Source organism: Ipomoea nil, unplaced genomic scaffold, assembly GCF_001879475.1.
Source record: "Ipomoea nil cultivar Tokyo-kokei standard unplaced genomic scaffold, Asagao_1.1 scaffold2965, whole genome shotgun sequence".
NCBI lineage: Eukaryota > Viridiplantae > Streptophyta > Magnoliopsida > Solanales > Convolvulaceae > Ipomoea > Ipomoea nil.
Window position 1 is genome coordinate 411,052 of NW_017619393.1, and position 16,449 is coordinate 427,500.

General features: G+C 41.6%; 1 long non-coding RNA gene across 1 annotated transcript in view; it reads left to right on the plus strand.

The window, feature by feature from the left end:
- The first annotated feature begins 16,344 nt into the window (after positions 1-16,344).
- Positions 16,345-16,449, plus strand: part of LOC109162933 — a 15,553-nt gene continuing 15,448 nt past the window's right edge. The window contains exon 1 of the long non-coding RNA XR_002051177.1: positions 16,345-16,355. This is a non-coding gene — a long non-coding RNA (uncharacterized LOC109162933). The remainder of the gene's footprint in view (positions 16,356-16,449) is intronic.

A 16,449-nucleotide genomic window follows, 5' to 3' on the forward strand; every position in this document is an offset into this window, starting at 1 on the left:
TTAATCACACTTGAATCATGCATGGTCTAATTAGCTTTAAAAGAGAATCAAGGCAAGTTCTAGAGAAACAAAATTATGGAAGAAATCACACAATAGAAAGAAAATAGGACCGAAGTGTCAGTCAATGGCTCAAAACACTCACAGGTTTATTGCTTACTTAATCTAGCCACTACACATCGAACAGGAAATGCTAACAAACTAATCACAACTTGCCAAAATATTTATTCAATCATGTCATGAATTCCAAGAAAGGAAAATATGATCATTTTTCAAAATAATACTTATTTAGCATAAAATACTAAGAAAATATTTGTGAAAATTTTGACAAAAATCGTGACATAAGCAAACAAATAATAAAACTAAAACTAAATCTCCTCCCCCACACTTATTACCAACATTGTCCCCAATGTTGAATAAAAACATGCAGAAAAGGATTATTAAATGAAAAATAACGATTAAAATAGAGAATAGAACAAAGTCCCCTTCTAGTTGTGCATATTATTCAAAGTAGCTGGGATCTTCAAGAAGTATGTCGGCAATATAATCAACTTGAGCCCCTTCATGGTAGGGTTTAAGCCGATGGCCATTCACCTTGAATATCTTAGAAGTCTGTAAACTTTGAATCTCTATCGCACCATGAGGAAAAATATTAGTGATAATAAATGGACCAACCCATCGAGAACGTAACTTACCTGGGAATAGTCGAAGACGTGACTGGAAGAGTAGGACCTTTTGTCCAATTGAAAATTCCTTTCTCAAAAGCATCTTGTCATGAAATGCTTTTGTCTTTTGTTTGTAGATTCTTGAATTCTCGTAGGCCTCATTGCGAATCTCCTCCAACTCAGAAAGTTGCAACTTCCGGTGTAGGCCACTTTCATCAATGTTCATATTAAAGCTCTTGACAGCCCAATAAGCTTTGTGTTCCAACTCAACGGGGAGGTGACAAGCTTTCCCAAACACAATGCGATAAGGGGACATACCAATAGGTGTTTTGTATGCGGTTCTGTACACCCACAATGCATCATCTAATCGCAAACTCCAATCCTTCCTGTTTGGGTTGACTGTTTTCTCAAGGATTGACTTTACCTCTCGGTTGGATACCTCTGCTTGCCCGTTAGTCTGCGGGTGGTAGGCAGTTGACACCTTATGGGTGACATGATACTTTTTAAGCAAAGCTTCGATGGTGCGATTACAAAAGTGAGTACCCTGATCACTTATTATAGCCCTCGGAATGCCAAATCTGGAAAAGATGTTAGTTTTGATAAAATCTGCAACAGCTTTAGAGTCATCAGTCCTGGTGGCTTTAGCTTCCACCCACTTCGAAACATAATCAACCGCAAGTAAAATATAGACAAAACCAAAAGACACAGGAAATGGGTCCATAAAATCAATGCCCCAAACATCAAAGACCTCACAAAATAGGACCGGAGTTTGTGGCATTTCATTTCTTCGGGATAAATTACCTGACTTTTGACAAGCATCACAACACTTGCAAAATGAGTATGAATCTTTAAACAAAGTTGGCCAATAAAACCCAGACTCCAACACCTTCCTTCCTGTTCTCTTAGAACCAAAGTGGCCTCCACAAGCATAAGAATGACAAAAGGTAAGGATTGAAGCAATTTCATCATCAGGTACACACTGCCTTACCACTTGGTCAGCACAATGTTTCCAAAGGTACGGTTCATCCCATACATAGTACTTGGCATTACTCCTGATTTTATCTTTCTGTGCCTTAGAGGAATCAAAAGGAAATTTGTTAGCAACCAAAAAGTTGACTATGTTAGCATACCAAGGTAAAATCACAGTTGCAGCTAATAGGTGTTCATCAGGGAATGCTTCTCGCAGTGGAGGTTCAGGTTTAATGTGTACCAACCGACTCAAATGATCAGCCACAAGATTTTCTGACCCCTTCTAATCTTTGATCTCCACATCAAACTCACTTAAGAGGAGTATCCATCTTATTAATCGTGGTTTGGCTTCCTGCTTTTGCATCAAGTAGCGAAGAGCTGCATGGTCAGAATAAACTATAACTTTTGTGCCCAGCAAATAAGACCTAAATTTTTCTAAAGCAAAAACAATGGCTAAAAGTTCTTTCTCTGTAGTAGAAGAGTTTTTCTGAGCATCATTTAAAGTCCTAGAAGCATAATAAATAACGTGGGAAGATTTCCCGATCTTTAGGCCCAACACAGCCCCAACTGCGTGATCACTTGCATCACACATAATCTCAAATGGGTAGTCCCAATTAGGTGGCTGAATGATCAGCGCAGATGTCAACAACTCTTTCAATTCGTCAAATGCTCCTTTACACTCTTTGTCAAACTCAAAGGATGTCTCTTTCTGCAACAGTTTGCTTAAAGGTAAGGCTATTTTTGAGAAATCTTTGATAAACCTTCGATAAAAACCTGCATGTCCAAGAAAAGAGCAGACTTCCCGCACATTAGTGGGATACGATAGAGATTCAATAATATCAACCTTGGCTTTATCAACCTCAATCCCACTAGACGAAATAACATGCCCTAAGACATTACCTTGTCCAACCATAAAATGACATTTTTCAGAATTTAACACAAGATTACTCTCTATACATCTTTTCAAAATAAGCGAAAGGTTATGTAAGCAGGTATCAAAAGAGTCACCATAAACTGTAAAATCATCCATGAAAACTTCAATCATATGCCCTACATAATCAGAAAATATACTAACCATACACCTTTGAAAGGTCCCGGGGCATTACAGAGGCCAAACGGCATCCGTCGATATGCAAAAGTGCCAAAGGGACATGTAAAAGTCATTTTTTCCTGGTCTTCAGGAGCAATTGCAATCTGGAAATAACCTGAATAACCATCAAGAAAACAAAAATAAGAGCGACCAGCTAACCTTTCTAACATTTGGTCAATAAACGGTAAGGGGAAGTGATCTTTTCTTGTAACAGCATTCAACTTCCTATAATCTATACAAACTCGCCACCCATTTTGAATACGAGAGGGGACCAGTTCATCATTTTGGTTTTTGACAACCGTAATCCCTGTTTTCTTAGGAACCACTTGAGTTGGGCTAACCCTTTTGCTGTCTGAAATTAGATAGATTATCCCAGCCCCAAGGAGTTTGATGACCTCTTCCTTGACTACTTCCATCATGGGCGGGTTTAGCCTTCTTTGTGGTTGACGAGATGGTTCTGCTCCTTCATCTAGAAGGATTCGGTGCATGCAAGTGGATGGACTTATCCCTTTGATGTCTGCAATTGTCCACCCAATGGCAGTTTTGTGTTCTTTTAGCACTTGGACAAGTTTTTCCTCTTCTATTGCAAACAGTTTAGTTGAAATTATGACTGACAATGTTTTATTTTCTCCTAAGAAAGCATATTTAAGGTGTTCAGGAAGGGGTTTCAATGCGGGGATCGGTGCTTGCACAACAGATGGTAACAATTTTTCACTAGAAGCAGGTAAAGCCATATAAGAAACATTACTTTGTTGGCGCAATTTAGGACAATGATTCAATGATGTAATAACTTCTCGTAAATTGTCACTCATAGCAAATTCATCATTTTCAAGGTGTTCACAAATAACAACTTCCAATTTATCTTCACCATTAAATTCAAAAACTTCTTCAACCAATGAATCAATAATATCAACAGAACAGGCAACACAATCACCTCCAGGGTATTTCATAGCATTATAAATATTGAACGTAACAACATTACCATCAAATTCCATAGTAAGTGTGCCACTATGAATATCAATTTTTGTTTTTGCAGTTTTTAAAAATGGTCTTCCTAACAGAATAGGTGCAGAATGATCATTATTTTCCATATCTAGCACATAGAAATCAGTAGGGAAGATTAAATTATTAACTTGCAACAATACATCTTCAATTACACCCCTAGGATATGCATTAGACCTATCGGCCAATTGGATAACTACACTAGTTTTATTCAAAGGTCCAAGTTTTAAAGATGCATACACAGAATATGGCATAACATTAATAGATGCTCCTAAGTCTAACATGGCTTTCTCAAGTTTAGTATCGCCTATCATACAGGGAATAGTAAACATACCTAGATCCTTGCATTTTTCAGGAAGCTTGCTTTGAATCACAGCAGAAACATTCTTGCCCATTAGCACTTTCTCACCCTTTGATGACCTTTGTTTCCTTTTTGTTGTACACAACTCCTTTAAGAACTTAGCATATCTAGGAGCTTGTTTTATTGCATCAAGTAGCGGAATATTCACTTCACAATTTTTGAAAGTTTCGTATAACTCTTCATCTTTCGTTCCTTTTATAGATTCTGACAAAGCTGGGGGGAATGGGGGAACTGGTTCATAATCAGAAAGGTTGGGAGACTTACCTTGAGATTTTTCATTGTTGTTAGTTCCCTCTTTTTCTTGGTTCACTGATGGGGTAGCAACCGCAGGCCCTTCAATTTCCTTACCACTTCTCAACACAATTGCACTTTCATTTTCTCTTGGATTAACCACCGTTTGCGAGGGTAGTTTGCCAGAACTCTGTGATTCCAACCGACTTACCGTAGTCGCTAGTTGACCCATCTGCCGTTCCAAGTTCTGAATACTAGCCTTCGTTTCTTGAATACTAGCTCTTGTTTCTTGTTGAAATTGTTGTGTTTCCTGCTGAAACTGTAAAGTGTTAGTAGCAAGGGATTTAACAATTTCTTCTAAATTCATACCTGAGCTAGAGCTTTGGACTGGTTGCTGTTTGGAAGGAAATGGTTGTTTATACTGCTGAAAATTGGGACGATTCTGAACAAACTGGTTTCCTTGTGAGTTCCCATAACTAAGGTTTGGGTGATCCCTCCATCCAGGATTATATTTATTAGAAAACGGATCATACTTACCTTGAGGTTGTCCAGGAAAACCTCCAGCCATGTTAACTTGTTCAATAGGTTCTTCTTGAAGAGTTGGGCAGGCATCCGTTTGGTGCCCAACTACCGAGCAAATTCCACATGCTTTTACAGATTGCACATTGCCGACAGCTAATTGACGAACAAGAGTAGTTAAACCAGTAATTTGTTGCTCAAGAGCAGAAATATTTACCTCATTCACTTGCTTAGACGGTTGGACAAGCCTATTGCCAAATTGTTGAGAATTTGCAGCCATGTTTGCAATTAGAGTTCTCGCAGCGTCCGGTGTCTTGTCAACTAAAGCACCACCGCTCGCGGCATCAATCATGCTCCTATCAGTCGGAAAAAGTCCTTCATAAAAGTATTGAATGAGTAATTGATCACTGATTTGATGGTGTGGGCAACTTGCACATAACTTTTTGAAACGCTCCCAATATTCATATAATGACTCTCCATTGTTTTGCCGTATACCACATATTTCCTTTCTAATGTTGGCCGCCCTTGAAGCTGGGAAATATTTTTCAAGGAACATTGTCTTCAAGTGGTTCCATGTGGTGATGCTCCCAGAAGGTAGATAGTATAGCCAATCCTTCGCTGAATCTTTCAAAGAGAAGGGAAAGGCTCTTAACTTGATTTGTTCTTCAGTAACCCCAGTGGGTTTCATACTTGAACACACCACATGGAATTCCTTTAAGTGCTTGTGAGGATCTTCACCAGCAAGTCCATGAAAAGAAGGCAAAAGATGAATTAATCCAGATTTCAGTTCGAATTGTACATTAGCATCTAGAGCGAGAAAAGTGATGCATAAAGGTTGCTGATCCAAATTTGGAGCTCAAAGCTCTTTTAAAGTCCGATTTTGAGCCATGGGTTCCCCTTCTGAATCAGAATTGTTGGAAGGTTGAGGGTCGGTAGCCAGATCACTAAACTCCAATTTCCTCAAAGCTTGTTTCTTCCACCTGCGTACAGTTCTTTCAATTTCTGGATCGTACGGCAAGATTTTTTGATTAGCAGATCGAGTTATAGGCATAAACAAAAAGAAAATATATTGCAGCAATTATGTAAAGGTAACGAAAGAAAATGTTTTTTTTTAAAAAAAAATTTTATGGGACATATTAACGAGAAAAACAGATGAACAAATAAATAATTAAATAAACACAAAATAAACAAGAAAAGCTCCCCGGCAACGACGCCAAAATTTGGTGAGCTGTCGTAGGATTCCAAATTAAAACCTTACAGGCGTAGTAGCGGGAGTAAGGATCGATCCCACGAGGAGTAAGTAGTTTAACTTTTGTGCTCAAATTAAAGGTAGGGGGATTTGGAATATATCGAGAATAAAGATAAAATAAAAGAGAATTTAAATAAACAAGAAATTTAATTGAACGAATAAATCAATGAAAATAATATATCGAAAACACTTATAATAGGAGACCTTGGTTAGTAAAGATCCACCACCGGAATTCAACACTGATCATTGATTAATAAAGTAATTAATATGCAATTGAATATTTGTCGTTAAATTATTTCATTTCTGTTTTCCCTTAGTTGTTGGTAAATAAAGCACAAGCGGTTTAGTTACCCCTAACTACTAAATAATCTAAGACAAGCGCTATAGATTTAATTTAGTAGCAGCAACAGGAACTAGGAAAACCGACAAACTAAATAACACAAGCAGAAGCGGTTGCATTTAATTTAGGAAAATATTCTACCCGAGACCAATTATCACTAAGCCGTCAATAATTAACCTCAGTTGCTACTGAATATTAGAATAATTTGTAGCACAACATTATCTAATATAGCAAATAATTATATCAAATAAATAACTAGTAGGCCTCCCTAGCAATTAAATGATACAACTATTCAAATAATTTAGAAGAATATTTAATACTCAAAATGCATAAAAACATATATATAATAAAGTTAAATAAATAACCTTACAGCGTTATGAACTCCGGGGCTTCAATTCACTAAACCAACTAGAAATTAGCCACAAATGGACATTGATAACAACTTCAACGAATACTATAGAGGAGGGAAGAATGAACAATTTCAATGCTATTACCAACATCTATTTATATTATTTTCAGAATGTTTTTAACCACTCATTTTCCTATTTTTGCACCGTGGGAATATGTCTTCGCAATTCCAATCATTCTCTCCGTAGCAATTTGCGCTGAATTGATGTTGACGAAGTCGCTTGCTCCACATCCTGTACGAACTTAGGAAAGGAATTAAGTACATCCTTATAATAATAATGTTTAATTTGTTTCAAATGTTATGAAATGGGCCAACAACACTAAAAATAATAATTAAATGTTAACTAGCCATTTAATAAAACATTTATTTTCCAATTGTTTATTAACATAAAAATAAATATTTATTACATAATAGTAAATAATTAATGCAAAATTATTATAAAGATGTACCTAAAATAAGAGTGTAAAATATGTCTATCAGCCCCCGTGTATAGATCCTTCACAAGAAAATAGGAACCAAAGAATTCAACCGAAACCTTGTTAGACTTACACAGTTTAGAAACCGAAATCAAGTTTTTATTAAGGTTGGGAACACAAATAACATTTGACAAGGAAAGCATGCAGGATGGAGTAGAAAGAAAAATATGACCAGTATGAGTGATCTGAAGCGACTTACCATTCCCTAGCATAATTTCATCAGGACCAGAGTAATCAGCAACAGATTGTAGGGAATTCGGATTAGAAACGGTGTGATGAGAAGCCCCAGTATCCATAACCCAAGGTGGTTGCATCATAGTAGACGCCATGGTGGTGTTTACAACCAGTCGTTGATTAAAGGTGGACACCTGTGATTCAACAACATGAATATTGTTCTCTTTTAAGAACTTAGCAAGCTTACGGCAGAAGTGAGTATCATGACCAGGAAAGTCACAAAATCGGCAATAACGCTGCGAACGAGCACTGTTGCTATTAAAACCTCCTTGGTTGTTTGTTCAGCCATTCTGTCCATTAAAACCACCTCGAGGTCTTCGGGAATTAAACGAACCATTTTGACCACGAGAAGCATTATGTGAACCAGATGACATATGTGAGGTTCCTTTTGTTGTTACATTGGCAGTAACCATACCAACTTGCTGGGTGGCATCTCCCTCTTTCAAAACACGTTCAAAATCAGCGAGCACATCAGACAGTTCACCTGGAGATATAGGTGTTTCTCTCACACGAATGGCAGCAACAATGGCGTTGTATTCATCCCCAAGCTGCGTAATGATATGAACAGTGAGATCTTCATCAGAGACAGGGCTTTGGACAAGGGCCAAGTCATCTGCAATGGCACGCATATCGCGTAGATATTCAATAATGGTTCTTGAACCTTTCGGATTCTTTGCAAGCTTCGCTTTGATCGAAACTACTCATCCACGAGATGTGGCAGCACAGCTTGATGCTAACCTTTTCCATGCATCATGAGCTGTAGGTGCAGAGGAGATCAGTGGTTGAAGAGTATCTGAACAACTACCCAAAATGGCGCTAACCAGTATTTGATCTTGCCTGAACCAGAGTGTGTAAGCTGGATTAATATCAGTCTGGGTATCACCAATATATTGAGCCGGAGCTTTTACCGTACCGGTAATATTCATCTAGATTAAGTCCAATTAGTGTAGACTCAATCTGTCGTCTCCAAACTGGAAAATTGGAGGTAGTCAATTTTATGGGAAAGTGAGTTGGAGCATTAAGATGAACGATGGTGGAGGTGGAGGTATCAGTAGTAACAGCCATGTCAAAGACTGTGGGAAAAAGAAAGGGGAAAAAAATTCTCGTTTGAGTTTTTAGGCTCTTGATACCATGAAGGATGAAGGAAACTGTAAATTGTATATTCACAATACAAATGATACATGGTATAAATAGGATGAGACATGAGCATAAAGAGGAGGTAGCTACAGCAACTGAATGACCTATTCTACAGGACTAAAAGAAACTAATACAACAGAAGATATAGTCAGTCCACAAGCTATCAATCATCCTTAATACATGAAGCTTCTTCATAACCAGAAACTACAAATTCTAACTGCTTCATAAGTAAGCCAAAATTCTTACAGCAGTACTACCAAGACCTTTGATTTTGGGGAGGGGCATGAAACCAGTAAAAGCAGAAAGTGTAACAATTTCAATTGCCCAAATTGAATGTGGTTCATATCCAAAAACTGTGAGGAATAAGGAGAAAGTAAGTACAGTTTTAACTCAGAAGAAATGAAAGGATCGAAAGCTTTGATATCCTCCACGTACAAATGCATTGGAAAGTAACCGGAAGCTTGCTTACAAATGTACTTGAAGATCACTGAACAATATTAAATACTTGTGTTTTTTTTAATGTCAATTTGAAATAATCATTCAAATAAACTAATAAACACTGAACCTCGCAAATCTAAGGCCCCATTTACTGTTTTGATCAATCGGAATGAACATCAATAGAAACAACAATCCAATTACCCTGAAATTAAGAATTAATCACACAATAGTTCAGTCGTACACCACAAACACACACACACACAAATTACAATGAATAATCGATCTAAATAAGAGAGAGGAGAGGTATACATCATGGCCTTGGTGAAGGGGAGGAAGATGATTGAGGCCAATACGACGACAACAATAGAGGGAGGAACGCCGAGCCACGCCAACATCATCAACGTCATCAGAAGCGAGTTGGCACTGACTGTTCCGATGAATTCCGCAGTAGTGGGAGGTGGCGCAACCTCGTTCGTCGGCGACAGGTGCTACACATTTCTGCCTTTCTCCTCCATGTAATGTAACTTGTACAAGACTCTAATCTACCTCCATGTCTCGGAACGTACAGTCAGTATGCCTGGATAATAATAATAATAATAATAATAATAATAATAATAATAATAATAATAATAATAATAATAATAATAATAATAATAATAATAATAATAATAATAATAATAATAATAATAATAATAATAATAATAATAATAATAATAATAATAATAATAATAATAATAATAATAATAATAATGGTTATGGGTTTTCTTTGGCTACTAACTCTATTACATTGTAGTATCTGTTCATCTATACTTTTCTCAACCTGTTGAAGCACAAAGAGTCAACACCACCTCCACTGAGGCTCAATCTCATGACCTCCCATATGAGAGAGCCACTACATGCCATCTGAGCACAATATGCTTGACTAACAATGCACAATGAGGCCCAAGAAATTTCAAATACAATGCAGCTTGGTCCTCGCTGTTAGGACTACTTGTTATAGTCTACTATGACTCTTCTACTTACTTCTATATCTATGTTGTACAGACCTTTTGTTACGCAACTTCTGTTAATCAAATCCTCATCTGGTATCAGTTTTGTCCAGGATTCTCTCCATGGCAGGTCTCAATGATGATGGCTCTGTTCGTGATTCTACCGAACGGACTGTTACTGAGCCTGCTCCTACCCTTGTTTCATCCCATTCAAACTTATCTTCCCCGCACCACTTTGTTTCGTTGAAACTTACGTCCCGGAATTATTTGTTCTGGCGAACGCAGATGATTCCGTTCTTGGATGGTCAGGGGTTACTTGGTTACGTTGATGGGTCCCTGCCCTGTCCGACGACGGCGACGTCGGTGGCTTCGACGGCAGACAGCGCGGGTGGGGCTGTTCCCTCTCTTTTCGTTCAACAGATGTGGCGCCGGCAAGACCAGGCCATATTGTCTCTCCTGATATCGTCTCTGTCCGAGGAGATGCTTCCTCTGGCTGTTGGCCGAACCTCGTCTCGACAATTGTGGTTGGCCGTCGAGCAGTCCCTCGGCTCCGCTACCCATTCCCGGGCGCTACGACTGTTGGGCGAGCTTCAAGGGCTCCGGCAAGGAGGGGCGTCTGTGGCCGATTACCTTAGCCGAGCTCAAATGTTGGTGGAGGATCTTGCTCTTGCCGGCCGGCCAGTCACACTCGACGACCAGAACCTGTACGTGTTCCGTGGTCTGAGGCCGGAGCTCTGTCCTTTGGTTGCTCCGTTGACCCGTGGTGCTCCGGTCACCTTGACGGAGCTATCTGATTATTTGGTGTCACAGGAATTTATTTGTGCTGATGACGGTGGTGCCCCAGTGGCTATGGCGGCGAGGCGAGGTCGCGGTGGTCGGGGAGCTGGCGGCCAGTCGCGCGGCAACAGTGACTCCGGTGGTGGCGGTCGTGGCCGTCGCGGTCGCGGGCGTGGCAGAGGCCGCAATCAGACTGTGCGGTGTCAACTTTGCAATAGTCAAGGGCATTCTGCTCTTTCTTGCTTTCGTTTGAGCCAGTACGCGTCGAACCCGAGTCCGCAGGCTCGTATGGCCTATTCGGCCGGTGATGGTGGTTCGGATGGGCCGCACCAATGGTTCCCGGACACCGGGGCTACGAACCATGTTACTCCGGATGCATCTGTGCTCTCCTTGGCTACTCCGTATGATGGGTCTGACACTCTGCGGGTCGGCAACGGTACAGGTTTGCCCATTTTTAGTGTTGGTTCCACTTCGATAGCTTCGCCTTCTAGATTATTTTCGTTAAATAATGTGTTTCATGTCCCCGGTCTTTCGTCTTCGTTGTTGTCTGTTCAGAAATTCGCTAAAGATAATAACGTCTTTTTTGAATTTCATCCGTCGTTTTTTTTTTTTTGTGAAGGATCGTTTGACCAGGGAAGTTCTTTTTAAGGGGCATGCTTCCGGGGGGTTATATTCTTGGCCGTCATCGAGTTCTACGCCTACTGCGTTTGTTGCGCGTGCGTCTTCGTCTGTTTGGCACTTGCGGCTTGGTCATCCACACGCCCGTGTTTTGCGCCAAGTATTGCAGTTGTCTGGTGTTAGTTCATTTAGTCGAAATAATGTGTCAGATATATGTTCTGCTTGTCAGTTAGGGAAATCCTCCCGATTCCCTTTACTCCGTGTTGATTCGTCTAGTACTCATGTTTTGCAATTAATTTATACGGATATTTGGGGCCCTACGCCTGTTGTGTCTGCAAATGGGTACCGTTATTTTGTTTTGTTTGTTGACGATTTTACTCGTTATGTTTGGTTTTACCCTATGCGGCTTAAAACTGATATTTATTCTATATTTGAGCGGTTTCGGTCACATGTTGAGCGGTCTTTCTCTCGCAAAATTATTTCCATACAATCTGATTTAGGGGGAGAGTATAAGAAGCTCCACTCTACGTTTGTATCGCTGGGTATTCGTCACAGGCAATCCTGTGCGTATACGCACGAACAGAACAGTCGTGTGGAGCGTCGTCATAGGCATGTCGTTGAGACTGGTCTAGCATTAATGGCTCATGCGTTTGTCCCTACTCGTTTTTGGGACTATGTGTTTGAGACCGCTGTGTATCTTATAAACAAAATGCCTACTCGAGTTTTGGGTAATGATTCCCCACATCTCCGTCTCCACAGTTCTCCTCCGTCATACTCCTTTTTGCATGTATTCGGTTCCCTATGCTTTCCGCTGCTTCGTCCATATAACCGTAACAAACTTGAATATCGGTCTGCTCCTTGTGTTTTTCTGGGGTTTCCGGATTCGTTCCGAGGCTATCGTTGTTTGGATATCCGCACTAATAAGGTTTTCATCTACTGCCATGTGCGGTTTGATGAGTCTGTTTTTCCGTTTGCTTCTCCTGTTGATTCGCAGGTTTCAGGTTCGGTTCCGGAGGTGCCGTGGGGTGTTTCTCCAGTTCCACTTCCTCGTCCTGCTACGGTGGATGATTCGGGTGATGTTGTTGAGCCGCCCGTAGTTGATTCGGATGTTGTTGTCGGTGGTTCTACGGATAGTGAGAGCACGGTCACGGCTCCCGTGCGTGGCCGGTCGTGCCGTGCTGCGCGGGCTGCTCTGCCCCGGTCTCATGTGATGGCCACCCGCAGCCGAGGTCCTACTGAGCATGTGGTTTTGGTCTCTACGACTGATAACTCTGATCCTACTTGTTACACTCAGGCGGCCCGGCATCCTGAGTGGCGTGCGGCTATGGATGCGAAGTTTAACGCTTTACTTCTAAATTGCACATGGCGGTTGGTGCCTTACACTCCAGGTATGAATGTTGTTGGGTGTAAGTGGGTCTTCAGGACTAAGCGCAAGGCCGATGGTTCGATAGAGCGTCACATGGCGAGACTGGTGGCTAAAGGCTTTAATCAGGTGGCTGGACAGGATTTTTCGGACACATTCAGTCCTGTTGTCAAGCCCACCACTGTGCGTCTCCTTCTCTCACTCGCCGTGTCCCGGGGTTGGATTATTCGTCAGTTGGATGTCCACAATGCCTTCCTGAATGGCACTCTAGCTGAGACTGTGTACATGCGGCAGCCGCCAGGCTATGAGGACAAGGCATCTCCTGGCCACGTCTGTCTCCTTCAGCGGTCTCTGTACGGGTGAAGCAGGCTCCCCGTGCTTGGTTCACACGGCTGCACACTTTTCTGGTCTCAATTGGTTTTGTTCCCTCTAAGACTGATTTTTCCTTGTTTTATTATTCTAATGGTGGTGTGCAGCTTTACTTTCTTGTGTATGTGGACGACATTCTCGTTATGGGGTCCGATTCGGCTCGTGTGACGGGGTTCGTGGATCAGTTGGCGGCAGAGTTTAAGATTCGTGACATGGGGTCTCCGTCCTTCTTCCTTGGGATTGAGACTGTTTCTCTGTCCGATGGTTTGTTTCTCTCTCAGCGGCGCTATATGAGTGATATTTTGAAGCGCGCCGGTATGGTTGACTGTAAGCCAGTTGCTACTCCTGTGTCTCTTGCGGTGACTGATGATTCTGCGTCGGCTCCCTTTGATGATCCCACTCAATACCGCAGTCTGGCCGGGGCACTTCAGTATCTCACAGTTACTCGTCCGGACTTGTCATATGCGGTGAACCGGCTTTGTCAGCACATGCATACTCCCACCGTGGCGCATTGGGGGATGCTAAAGCGGGTGTTATGGTATGTCAAGGGCACTAGTGACTTGGGTCTACTTGTCAGACGTTCTGTATCCACTGATGTTCATACATTCTCGGACTCGGATTGGGCTGGTAGTCCGACCGATCGAAAGTCGACGAGTGGGTTTGCTGTCTACCTAGGTGGCAATCTCGTTTCTTGGTCCTGTCGCAAGCAACGTACGGTGGCTCGCTCGTCAACAGAGGCTGAGTACAAGGCTTTAGCGGATGTGTCTGCGGAAGTGACCTGACTTGTGTCTTTGCTGAGGGAAATTGGACTGTCTGCGGTGTCTCCGCCCAAACTATGGTGTGAAAACTTGGGCGCCACCTATCTCTGCGCTAACCCGGTCTTTCATGCGCGAACAAAGCATGTGGAGATTGACTACCACTTTGTTTGTGACAAACTCTCCAAGAAGGAGATTCATGTTCATTTCATCTCCACGAAGGATCAGCTGGCTGAAATTTTCACTAAAGCGCTTCCGTCTACCCGGTTTCGTTTTCTGCGTGACAAGCTTAATGTTGCAGCTAGTCCACCTTAAGCTTGAGGGGGAGTGTTAGGACTACTTGTTATAGTCTACTAGGACTCTTCTACTTACTTCTATATCTATGTTGTACAGACCTTTTGTTACGCAACTTCTGTTAATCAAATCCTCATCCTCGCATCCGGGGTTCATGAATTTTGTCAAGGATAAATGGAAAATTGATGAAGAATTGGAGCAAGCAAAGATGGAATTAGCTAACGATTTGTTAGCCTGGAACCACAGCACCTTTGGGAGTATATTCCAGAGAAAGAAAAGAGTTCTAGCAAGGATCGAAGGGGTCCAAAAGGCTCTGGCAAACCGACCAAGATCGGACTTAATCAAATTAAACAAGAAGCTTCAGAAGGAATTGGAAGAGATTCTAAATCAAGGGGAACTCTACTAGTTTCAGAAGTCTCGTGAAGACTGGATAGCATCTGGAGATCGTAATACAAGGTTCTACCACGCAGCATCCGCAGCTAAAAAAGCCAACTCTAGGATTACCAGAATAAGGAACAACCGAGATGAGTGGCTAACATCTGATGAGGAAATATTAAACCACATTACAGACTTCTTTACCAACTTATATACAGAGGACATGAGGGAGTCAAGACAAGTTGGGTGGAGGAGATCCTTTCCAACCTTTCCCGAAGCAGACTGGGACTATGTGAACACCCCATTCTCGGCTCTCGAAGTTAAGGAAGCATGCTTCGACATGGCACCTTGCAAGGCCCCTGGGTCGGATGGCTATCATGCTGGATTCTATTAACGTTTATGGCCGATTGTGGGTGGAGAAGCTGACAGCGTTTGTTTTGGAATATTTCAGATCTGGTATCATTCCGGATGGAAGCAACGACACAATCATAACCTTAATCCCTAAAGTGCAAAACCCGGAAAATGTCAAACAACTGCGACCTATTGGCCTTTGCAACGTATCGTATAAGGTGATCTCAAAGACATTAACATCAAGATTGAAGGTGGCCATACAAAAATTAATAGGCCCCAATCAGTCGAGCTTTGTTCCTGGGAAGTAGATAGTGGATAACATACTTGCTTATCAAGAAGTGCTAAATACAGCCAGCCTCAAGAAAGGAAAAGTGGGGTTGATGATTCTTAAAATTGACCTCGAGAAGGCCTACGATAGACTGTCATGGAGCTTTATCAAGGAAACACTCCGGGAAGCAGGTTTTAGCGAAATCTGGATAAGGCACGTAATGGGATGCATCACAACAACTACACTAGCCATCTCTCTTAATGGGAAAAAATCACAGTGGTTTAAACCATCAAGGGGCATTCGGCAAGGCGACCCTATCTCACCACTAATATTTGTGTTTTGCATTGAGCGCTTTAGTCACCTAATAAATGAGAAGGTTGAAAGCGGCGAGTGGAGAGGCATTAGTGTGTCAAGGAATGGTCCAAGCATAACACACCTCCTCTTTGCGGACGATATGGTCTTGTTGGGAGAGGCCACACTGCAGCAAGCAATGGTCATCAAACAGTGCCTAGATACCTTCTGCAACAATTCAGGACAAAAGGTAAATCTCCAAAAGTCTTAGATGTTCTTCTCAAAGAACACCCCTCCTGCTGATCGGCGTGCAATAACAGAGCTATTAAACATTAACATTACTGATGATCTAGGAAAGTACTTAGGAGTCCCATCACAACACGGAAGATTAAAGAAAGAATCATACCAGGGACTTATAGACAGAGTTAAAAGCAGGCTATCAGGGTGGAAGATGAAGACACTCTCATTTGCGGGAAGAAGGGTACTTGCCCAATCCGTCCTCTTTGCAATCCCCATCTATTCTATGCAATCTACGATGGTACCTGTGGGGGTGCTGGAAAATATTGAGAAACTAGTTCGCAACTTCCTATGGGGAGGTGCTACTGGAGAAAGAAAACACAACCTATTGGCCTGGGAGACATTTACTAGAGACTTGAAAGATGGAGGGCTAGGAATAAGAAACCTAAACAGTATGAATGTGGCCTTTATGGTCAAATTAGGGTGGAGGATCCAAATGGGAGAAGAGGGGCTCTGGACCCAGATCATGAGAGCAAAATATGGAGTACAGAGTATGGATCCTAATACCTGGCAACCCAAATCGGCCATGACGAATGCCTGGAAAGGAATTCTCAGAGCAGCTCCAATACTCAATAAGGGACTTAA